The following is an 11,605-nucleotide window of genomic DNA, read 5'->3' as shown; positions in this document are numbered from 1 at the left end:
TAGAGTTCCACATCATTTTAATAAATCAAAACTCACTGAACAAAACAACAAACAACCAACCAAACAAATCGTGACGCTATACAAATAGTGCTGACAGGCAACCATACATAGACAAGATCCCACAACACAAATGAGGAAAATGACCACCCAATCAGAGACAACGATAAACAGCTGTCCCTGATTGGGAACCATATCAGGCCAACATAGACATACAAAAACCCCTAGACATACAAAAACCCTAGACATACAAAAACTAGAGTACCCACCCTAGTCACACCATGACCTAACCAAAATATATAGAAAAACAGAGATTTCTAAGGTCAGGGCGTGACACAACCGGCCTACCTCCAGCTGCATACCCCCTCTAGAACTAGGGTCAGCTCACTCTCAAATGTTGTTTTTTGCCATCATTGGCACAGCTGCCGCTAAGCCTGCCACACACACACACTATACGATACATTTATTAACTATAAGAATGAGTGTGAGTTTTTGTCACAACCCGGCTCGTGGGAAGTGACAAAGAGCTCTTATAGGATCAGGGCACAAATAATAATAATCAACAATTTTGCTCTTTATTTAACCATTGTACATAATAAACCTTATTTGTTCATCAAAAATTGTGAATAACTCACCACAGGTTAATGAGAAGGATGTGCTTGAAAGGATGCACATACTGTAACTCTGCAATGTTGGGTTGTATTGGAGAGAGTCTCAGTCTGTACCTGTATTTAATTTTCTTGCTAGTGAGGGCCGAGAATCCACTCTCACATAGGTAACTAGTTGCAAAGGGCATCAGTGTCTTAACAGCGTGATTTGCCAAGGCAGGATACTCTGAGCGTAGCCCAATCCAAAAATCTGGCAGTAGCTTCTGATTAAATTAAATTTTCACAGAACCTCATGTTGAAATTTCAATGAGGCTCTCTTGTTCAGATATCGATAAGTGAACTGGAAACAGGGCATGAAAAGGATAACGAATCCAGTTGTTTGTCTCATCCGTTTTGGGAAAGTACCTGCGTAATTGCGCACCCAACTCACTCAGGTGCTTCATTATATCACATTTGACATTGTCCTTAAGCTTGAGTTCATTTGCACACAAAAAATCATACAATGATGGAAAGACACGTGTGTTGTCCTTGTTAATGAAGACAGAGAAGAGCTCCAACTTCTTAATCATAGCCTCAATTTTGTCCCACACATTGAATATAGTTGTGGAGAGTCCCTGTAATCCAAGATTCAGGTCATTCAGGCAAGAAAAAACATCACCCAGATAGGCCAGTCATGTGAGAAACTCGTCATCATGCAAGCGGTCAGACAAGTGAAAATGATGGTCAGTAAAGAAAACTGCTCATCTCGCAATTGATAACCAGCGCACTTCTGTATGTTGCAAAAGCGTTACATGGTTGCTGCCCATATCATTGCATAGTGCAGAAAATACACGAGAGTTCAGGGGCCTCGGTTTAACAAAGGTAACCATTTTCACTGTAGTGTCATTAAAACATATTTCAAGCTGTTAGGCATTCCCTTGGCAGCAAGAGCCTCTCGGTGGATGCTGCAGTGTACCTTAGTGGCGTCGGGAGCAACTGCTTGCACGTGCGTTACCACTCCACTATGTCTCCCTGTCATGTTTTTTGCACCATCAGTACAGACACCAACATGAGCAGCAGCTACGTTTGGTTACATACTGACCATTAGTGGAATTCCCATGAGAGAGTAACACTTAATGTGATTCGATGTTAATTATTTGACTAAGCTACCTGTATTTTACATTGTGTTGTTATTTCACTGAACACTAGATGGTTTAATTCGATTTTTGGCAGTGAAATGTGGCTACTCAGGCGAGAATAAAACTCACCCGAATGTATAGCCCCATTGGAAAATGTAAATGGCTGTTTGAAAATGTGAATTCCATTTTTAAATATATAAAAAAAATGTTTTATTTGTCATACCCCCGATGACATTGCGCATACCCCAGTTTGGGAATACTTGCTAGAGAATACTATACTCCACGCTGTAGTATCCCTTGATTTGTATTTGAACAAGCAATGTTTATTAAAGATTAGAGGATTAAGTTTGCTTGTTTGACAGATAAACACACATTATCAAGAGTACACCAAAATTCATTCTTAGAGCTGTTACTTCCACTAGATAGCTTTCTGAAATACAACAGTGCTTTCAGACACTCAGCTGACCAAGTTCACAAGATTACCAAAAACAGTGAAACAATACTGTACTTCTGATGGTAGAAAATAACAGTTAAGCACTGTATTTACATAAACAATTGCCATTTTAGAAATACAAATGACTTTACTTAGACAGTCACCTGTATTTGAGTTACAGGGTATATTAAGTGGTAGTGTCCTGTCTTTTCAGGCTGTTGGCCTGAGGTAGGAATAGACAGGTTTAAATAGTGGAGTAGGGTAGTGTTTTTATTTATTCATTTTTTTGTACTTTTTTGTAGTTACAGTCTTGTCCAATCGCTGCAACTCCCGTACGGAGAGGTGAAGGTTGAGAGCCATGTTTCCCCTGAAACTGCTCGCTTAACCCGGAAGCCTGACACTGCTCGCTTAACCCGGAAGCCAACCACACCGATGTGTCGGAGGAAACTCCGTACAGCTGGCAACCGAAGTCAGGGTGCATACGCCCAGCCAGCCACAAGGAGTTGCTAGAGCGCGAAGGGACAAGAAAATCCTGGCCGGTCAAACCCTCCCCTAACCCCGGTGACGCTGGGCCAATTGTGCGCTGCCTCATGGGTCTCCCTGTGGCGGCTGACTGCGACACAGTCTGGCATTGAACCCGGGTCTGTAGTGACACCTATAGCCCTGCAATGCAGTGCCTTAGACCGCTGTGCCACTCGGGAGGTTTTTAATGAGTGTAGGGTTAGATGGTAGGGTATTTGTTGATTTATTGTTCTTTATTCAAGCAAAGTATAAGGGAGTTATACTCCAGTCTCGTTGGTGGCGGTAATGCAACATTTATTGGACGGCAACCGCCGTTAAACCTCATTGAAGTAGAAGAAGGTTTATCAAATGAAATTTTATTTGTCACATGTGCCGAATACAACAGGTGTACAACAGAATACAACCTTAGTGAAATGCTTACTTACAAGCTCATAACCAAGAATGCAGTTAAGAAAATACCTAAAAAGAAAAAGTAAGAAATAAGAAAAACAAATAATTAACGAACAGCAGTAAATAACAATAGCGGGGCTATATACAGTGGGAACAGGTCAATGTGTCAATGTGCTGGGGCACCGGTGTCGAGGTAATTATGTACATGCGGGGAGGTCTATTAAAGTGGCTATGCATAGATGATAACAGAGAGTAGCAGCAGCGTGGGAGGAAGGGGTGGGTGCAAATAGTCCAGGTAGCCATTTGTTTGCTGTTCAGGAGTCTTATGGCTTGGGGGTAGAAGCTGTTTAGAAGCCTCTTGGACCTAAACTTGGCGCTCCGGTACCGCTTGACTAGGGTGGTTGGAGTCTTTGACAATTTTTAGGGCCTTCCTCTGACACCACTTGGTATAGAGGTCCTGGATGATGATATACAGGGCCATACGCACTACCCTCAGAGGCCGAGCGTTGCAATACCAGGCATTGATGCAACCTGCCAGGACGCTCTCAATGGAGCAGCTGTAGAACCTTTTGAGGATCTGAGGACCCATGCCAAATCTTTTCAAACTCCTGAGGGGGAATAGGTTTTATCGTGCCCTCTTTACGACTGTCCTGGTGTGCTTGGACCATGTTAGTTTGTTGGTGATGTGGACACCAAGGAACTTGAAGCTCTCAACCTGCTCCACTACAGCCCTGTTGATGAGAATGCCCTGTCAATGAGGCAGAAATCGTGCTTGTTTGTAGGTGACCAAATACTTATTTTCCACCATAATTTGCAAATAAATTAATTAAAAATCCTACAATGTGATTTTCTGGATTTTTTTCTCATTTTGTCTGTCATAGTTGAAGTGTACCTATGATGAAAATGACAGGCCTCTCTCATCTTTTTAAGTGGGAGAACTTGCACAATTGGTGGCTGACTAAATACTTTTTTGCCCCACTGTAAGTTATTTAGCTCATCTGGTAGGCTCGTGACATGTAGCTCCCGGCTGTGCTTCCCTTTGTAGTCTGTAATAGAGCGTCGGAGCCAGTGTAGTACGATTCAATCTTAGTCCTGTATTAACACTTTGCCTGTTTGATGGTTCGTCAGAGGGCATAGCGGGATTTCTTATAAGCTTCCAGGTTAGAGTCTCGCTCCTTGAAAGCGGCAGCTCTACCCTTTAGCTTAGTGCGAATGTTGCCTGTAATCCATGGCTTCTGGTTGGGGTATGTACGTACAGTCACTGTGGGGACGACGTCTTCAATGCACTTATTGATCAATCCAGTGACTGATGTGGTGTACTCCAATGCCATCGGAAGAATCCCAGAAAATATTCCAGTCTGTGCTAGCAAAACAGTCCTGTAGTTTAGCATCTGCTTTGTCTGACCACTTTCTTTTAATTGACCTGTGACTGGAACGAATTGCAAAAATCGTTGAAGTTGGAGACTTTTATCTCCCTCACCAATTTTAAACATCTGCTATCTGAGCAGCTAACCGATCACTGCAGCTGTACATAGTCCATCGGTAAATGGCCCACCCAATTTACCTACCTCATCCCCATACTGTTTTTATTTATTTACTTTTCTGCTCTTTTGCACACCAGTATCTCTACCTGCACATGACCATCTGATCATTTATCACTCCAGTGTTAATCTGCTAAATTGTAATTATTCGCCTACCTCCTCATGCCTTTTGCACACAATGTATATAGACTCTTTTTTTTTTCTACTGTGTTATTGACTTGTTTATTGTTTACTCCATGTGTAACTCTGTGTTGTTGTCTGTTCACACTGCTATGCTTTATCTTGGCCAGGTCGCAGTTGTAAATGAGAACTTGTTCTTAACTAGCCTACCTGATTAAATAAAGGTGAAATAAATAAAAAAGGGACAGACTGATATTCTGCAAAAGTTACAGGGATTGGACTGCTGAGGACTGGGGGAGAGTTATTTTCTCTGATGAATCCCCTTTGCGATTGTTTGGCGCATCCGGAAAAAAGCTTGTCCGGAGAAGACAAGGTGAGCGCTACCATCAGTCCTGTGTCATGCCAACAGTAAAGCATCCTGAGACCATTCATGTGTGGGGTTGCTTCTCAGCCAAGGGAGTGGGCTCACTCACAATTTTGCTTAAGACCACAGTCATGGATAAAGAATTGTACCAAACACATCCTCAGAGAGCAACTACTCCCAACCATCCAGGAACAGTTTGGTGATGAACAATGCCTTTTCCAGCATGATGGAGCACCTTGCCATAAGGCAAAAGTGATAACTAAGTGGCTCAGGGAACAAAACATCGATATTTTGGGTCCATGGCCAGGAAACTCCCCAGACCTTAATCCCATTGAGAACTTGTGGTCAATCCTCAAGAGGCGGGTGGGTGGACAAACAAAAACCCACAAATTCTGACAAACTCCAAGCATTGATTATGCAAGAATGGGCTGCCATCAGTCAGGATGTGGCCCAGAAGTTAATTGACAGCATGCCAGAGTGGATTGCAGAGGTCTTGAAATAGAAGGGTCAACACTGCAAATATTGACTCTTTGCATCAACTTCATGTAATTGTCAATAAAAGCCTTTGACACTTGTGAAATGCTTGTAATTATTCTTCAGTATTCCATATTAACATCTGTCAAAAAATATCTAAAGACACTGAAGCAGCACACTTTGTGAAAATCTATATTTGTGTCATTCTCAAAACCTTTGGCCACGACTGTATTATTCGTTTTATGATGATTGTTGATGATTCATACTGGTAAAGCCAAAAGGAACTGCCAGTTGGTTTAGAATCTTTGTACAGAATTCAATGCTCGATGATGTGGCAGATGTGCCCTCTACCCATCTCTATGGTCATGTGAGGCCGGAGGGCACTCGTCGCAGGTGTGCCCTCTATATAACTCTATGGAATGGTATTTTTTTACGAGATTTGAGGCAAGGTTATTATAGTTGTGATTTAATTAGTATTTATTTTTATTTGTTTTTATATTTTATTTTAAATTCAGTTTAGTTTCAGTTCAATTTCCACCTTGATATACTAGTTTTGATTTAGTTTCAGTTTAATAAAACACATTTTATAATTTTATTTAGTTTTAGTGTTCGGGACAGAAAGTAGCCTATGCATTGGAGGTTAGGAGCCATTTATGTGTTGTAGGCCTATAGTTAGCTTTATTGAGATGTCACTTATTGCCACTTGGGAAAAGTAATACAAAGTGTTCATACCCATTGACTTAATCCACATTTTGTTGTGTTACAGCCTGAATTAAAAATTGATTAAATATATTATTTTGATCAGCCATCTACACATAATACCCCATAATGACAAAGTCATTTATTTATTTCTGTGCAAATTTATTGAAAATGAAATACAAAAATATTACATTTATGTAAGTATTCACACTCCTGAGCCAATATTTTGTAGAATCACCTTTTGGCATCGATTAAAGCTGTGAGTCTATCTGGGTAAATCTATAAGAACTTTCTGGATTGTGCAACATTTGTCCATTATTCTTTTCAAAATTCTTAAAGCTCTGTCAAGTTGGTTGTTGATCATTGCTAGAAAATCGTTTTCAAGTCTTGCCGTAGATTTAAGTCAAGACTAACTCAGCCACTCAGGAACTTTCACTGACTTCTTGGTAAGCAACTCCAATGTAGATTTGGCTTTGTGTTTTAGGTTGTCGTGCTGAAAAGTGAATTTATCTCCCAGTGTCTGGTGGAAAGCAGACAGAACCAGGTTTTCCAGTAGGATTTTGCCTGTGCCTAGCTCCCAGAAAAATTACCCAGTCCATACCCATAACATAATGCATCCACCACTATGCTTGAAGATATGGAGAGTGGTACTCAGTAATATGTTGTATTGGATTTGCTTCAAACATAACACTTTTTCAGGACAGAAAGCTCACTTCTTTGTCACATTTTTTGCAGTATTACTTTAGTGCCTTGTTGCAAACAGGATGCATGTTTAGGAATATTTTTTGTCTTTCCAGGCTTCCTTCTTTTCACTTTGTTAATTAGGTTATTATTGTTAAGTAACTAAACTAATGACAGATCAACAACATTGTTCTCCTATCACAGGAATTAAACTCTAACTGTTTCAAAGTCACCATTGGCCTCATGGTGAAATCCCTGAGTGGTTTCCTTCCTCTCCGGCAACTGAGTTAGGAAGGACACCTGTATCTTCACCAAGCTTAAAGGGATATTCAATGTCTGCTTTTTTTCCTCATCTACCAATAAGTGCCCTTCTTTGCGAGGTATTGGAAAAACCTCCCTGATCTTTGCGGTTGAAAGTGTGTTTGATCGACGGAGGGATCTTACAGATAATTGTATGTGTTGGGTACAGAGAGGAAGTAGTCATTCAAAAATCATGTTAAAAAATATTATTGTACACAGTGTTAAGCGGAGCAGCACAGGGGAACCCAAGAGCAGACTCAGACCAGGAAACAGGGTTGAATGAACCAAGATATTTATTGTAACACAGGGAGAGATGAAATGCAGATCCAGGGAAGCTTGGATGAGTTGTAGGAAACCAGATGAGGTTGGAGTGAGCTGGGTTGAGACAGGGTAAATAGGTCTGGAGGGGAATCCAAGGGAGTGATGAAGAGTTGAATCCAGAACAGGGTAGCAGGGTGGTGAGATGTGGAACAGGAGACAGGAACCAGCGTCAGAGCGGAAAAACTGCAGTGAGAGGAGAAACAGCATCAGGCAAGGAAATAGGCACAGCAGGATCTTAAATGCTAAAAGCATGGCTGACTGAATGGAGATTACGATCTGGCAGAGTGTAAGTGGCAGGACTGAGTATTTGTAGAGGTATTGATTATGGAACAGGTTGCAGCTGGTGGGGAACTGCTCTGACTCCAGCACACCTGTCTCCAACCACACACACACACACACACACACAGAGAAGAAGAGGGAGAGAACTAGGGGAATGGCTGCAGGTTAAGGAGACACTGGATGTCCACTAGGGGGTGTAGCAGGAGCAGATGTGACACAGTGAGTCTATGCAATTTATGTGACTTGTTAAGCAATTTTTTACTCCTGAACTTATGTAGGGTTGACATAAAGGGGTTGAATACTTATTGACTCAAGATATTCAGCTTTTTCTTTTTAATTACATTTGTAAACATTTAGAAAAACATAATTCTACTTTTATTGTGTGTAGGCTAGTGACATTTAACATTTTTTTTTATCCATTTTAAATTCATCTCAACCACCTCCAACTCAACCAACTCAATCATCAAGTTTGCGGACGACACAACAACAACGACGAGATGTCCTACAGGGTGGAGGTGAGGGCCCTCGGAGTGTGGTGTCAGGAAAATAACCTCACACTCAACGTCAACAAAACAGAGGAGATGATCGTGGACTTCAGGAAACAGCAGAGGGAGCACCCCCCATCCACATCGACAGGACAGTAGTGGAGAAGGCAGCTGAAGAAATTTGGCTTGTCACCAAAAACACTCAAACTTTTACAGACGCACAATCGAGAGAGCATCCTGTCGGGCTGGTACAACTGCTCCGCCCACAACCGTGAGGTCTGCACAACGCATCACCGGGGGCAAACTACCTGCCCTTCAGGACATCTACACCACCCGATGTCACAGGAAGGCCATTAAGATCATCAAGGACAACAATCACCCGAGCCACTGCCTGTTCACGCCGCTATCATTCAGAAGGCGAGGTCAGTACAGGTGCATCAAAGCTGGGACCGAGAGACTGAAAAACAGCTTTTATTTAAGGTAAAGGTTCCCACGGCCTGGAAACAGAACTGCCTGTTCAGGGGCAGAAGGACATATTTGTACCTTGTCAGCTCAGGGATTTGAACTTGCAACCTTCCGGTTACTAGTCCAACGCTCTAACCACTAGGCTACCCTGCCACCCCTTTTAAACAGACATCACTAACATTGAGTGGTTGCTGCCAACATACTGACCCAAATCTCTAGCCACTTAATAATAAAAAATTGGATGTAATAAATGTATCACTAGTCACTTTAAACAATTCCACTTTATATGATGTTTACATACCCTACATTACTCTTATCTAATCTTATTTGTATATACTGTACTCTATACCATCTACTGCATCTTGCCTATGCCGTTCGGCCATCGCTGATCCATATATTTATATGTACATATTCTTATTCATTCCTTTACACTTGTGTGTGTATAAGATAGTTGTTGTGAAATTGTTAGATTACTTGTTAGATATTACTGCATGGTTGGAACTAGAAGCACAAGCATTTTGCTACACTCGCATTGATCACATTTGTATTATTTGATTTGATGAGGTAGTCACCTGGAATGCATTTCAATTATCAGGTGTGCCTTGTTAAAAGTACATTTGTGGAAATTCTTTCCATCTTAATGTGTTTGAGCCAATCAGTTATGTTGTGACAAGGTAGGGGTGGTGTACAGAAGATAGCCCTATTTGGTAAAAAACAAAGTCCATGTCAATCCAGAAAATTAAGAGCTTAGAAAGTTTTTTCAAGTGCAGTCGAAAAAACCAGCAAGCGCTATAATGAAACTGTCTCTCAATGAGGATCACCACAGGAAAGGAAGAGACAGAGTACCTCTGATGCAGAGGATAAGTTCATTTGTTACAAGCCTCAGAAATCGGCAATTAACTGCATCTCCGATTGCAGCTCCAATAAATGCTTCACAGAGTTCAAGTAACAGACATCTCAAAATCAACTGTTCAGAGGAGACTGAGTAAATCAGGCCTTCATGGTCGAATTGCGCTATGATGAAACTGGCTCTCATGAGGGCCGCCACAGGAGGAAAGACCCAGAGTTACCTTTGCTACAGAGGATAGGTTCATTAGTTAACTGCACTTCAGATTGCAGCCCAAATAAATGCTGCAAAGAAACCACTACTAAAAGGACACCAATCTTGGGCCAAGAAACACAAGCAATGGACATTAGACCAGTGGAAATCTGTCCTTTGGTCTGATGAGTCCAAATGATTGATTTTTGGTTCCAACCGCCATGTCTTTGTGAGACAGAGTTGGTGAATGTATCATCTCTGCATGTGTGGTTCCCACCATGAAGGAGGAGGTGTGATGGTGCTTTGCAGGTGAAACTGTCTGTGATTTATTTAGAATTCAAGGCACACTTAATCAGCATGGCTACTACAGCATTTTGCAGCGATATGCCATCCCATTTGGTTTGTGCTAAGAGGGACTATCATTTTCACACACCGCCAGGTTGTGTAAGGTCTATTTGACCAAGAAGGAGAGTGATGGACTGCTGCATCAGATGACCTGGCCTCCACAATCACCCTACCTCAACCCAATTGAGATGGTTTGGGATGAGTTGGAGCACAGAGTGAAGGAAAAACAGCCAACAAGTGCTCAGCATATGTGGGAACTCCTTCAAGACTGTTATTAAAGCATTCCAGGTGAAGCTCGTTTAGAGAATTCCAAGTGTGTGCAAAGCTGTCATCAAAGGGTGACTACTTTGAAGAACCTAAAATATGAAATACATTTTTGAAATGCACTTTTTGGGTTACTCCATGATTACATGTGCTATTTCGTAGTGTTGATGTTGCCACTATTATTCTACAATGTAGAAAATAGTACAACATAAAGTAAACCCCTTGAATGAGTAGGTGTGTCCAAACTTTTGACTGGTACTGTAGGTTTAATTTGGATAAGCGCCTAGATGGGTGGATTGTTTACACCAATCCAATGCTTTTTTAAACTTTAGTAGTAGATGTAAGAATTAGGTACCTTTACCTGACATTATGTTTATGTAATATGAAACCTTTATCACTGACTAACCCTTTCAAATAGGGTTAATAAAAACAGCTGCAACAGCAAAAACATCTATCAGTTCACAGCAAGCCAGCTTGTGTGTGTGTGTGTGTGTGTTCTGGTTTATCTTCAAGTAGACTATGCATTCCAGAGAGGTGGTCGTTCGGTTTCTCAACCCTGATGACAGTGGTCCACAGATGAAGAATAGTCTACGAACGCATGGGCAGAAACCAGTTCCAGTCCCACAAGGCACAGCTTTGGATAAACAACAATCCTTGACTGCCAGAACTGGAGAGGTGACTCTGTAAACATGCCACCCTTTACCTCTTACAGGTATTTCTGCAGCTCCCACAGGGCACTTAATGCCCTGCCAGGTTGACCCTCCAGCTGGACAGTGACCTCAGACAAAATCTTTGATGTGAGGAAGTTATATTTCTAATGCACTGTGGTCGGGATGCTTGCTGGATTCATCATGCTGGCATGACAATTTATGAGGGTTTGTATTTATTTTGCACTCAGAGTTTTTCCAAATGTTTTTCATTTTAATTTATAATACATGCCATTTAGCAGTCATGCGTGCATACATTTTAAGCATGGGTGGTACCAAGTATCAAACCCAATACCCTGGAATTTCAGCACACTTATAGGGAAGGTCACTCAACAAGCACAGCACTTACACAAATTACTGATGATTTGCTGAGAGAAATGGATGATAAAATGATAGTGGGGGCTGTTTTGTTAGACTTCACCAGAAGTACATTATTGTTTGTACCTGTTTTTG

The sequence above is a fragment of the Oncorhynchus clarkii genome, chromosome 16 (assembly GCF_045791955.1).
Source record: "Oncorhynchus clarkii lewisi isolate Uvic-CL-2024 chromosome 16, UVic_Ocla_1.0, whole genome shotgun sequence".
Classification (NCBI taxonomy): domain Eukaryota; kingdom Metazoa; phylum Chordata; class Actinopteri; order Salmoniformes; family Salmonidae; genus Oncorhynchus; species Oncorhynchus clarkii.
The sequence above is the reverse complement of the archived record's forward strand: the minus strand, read 5'-3'. Positions refer to the sequence as shown.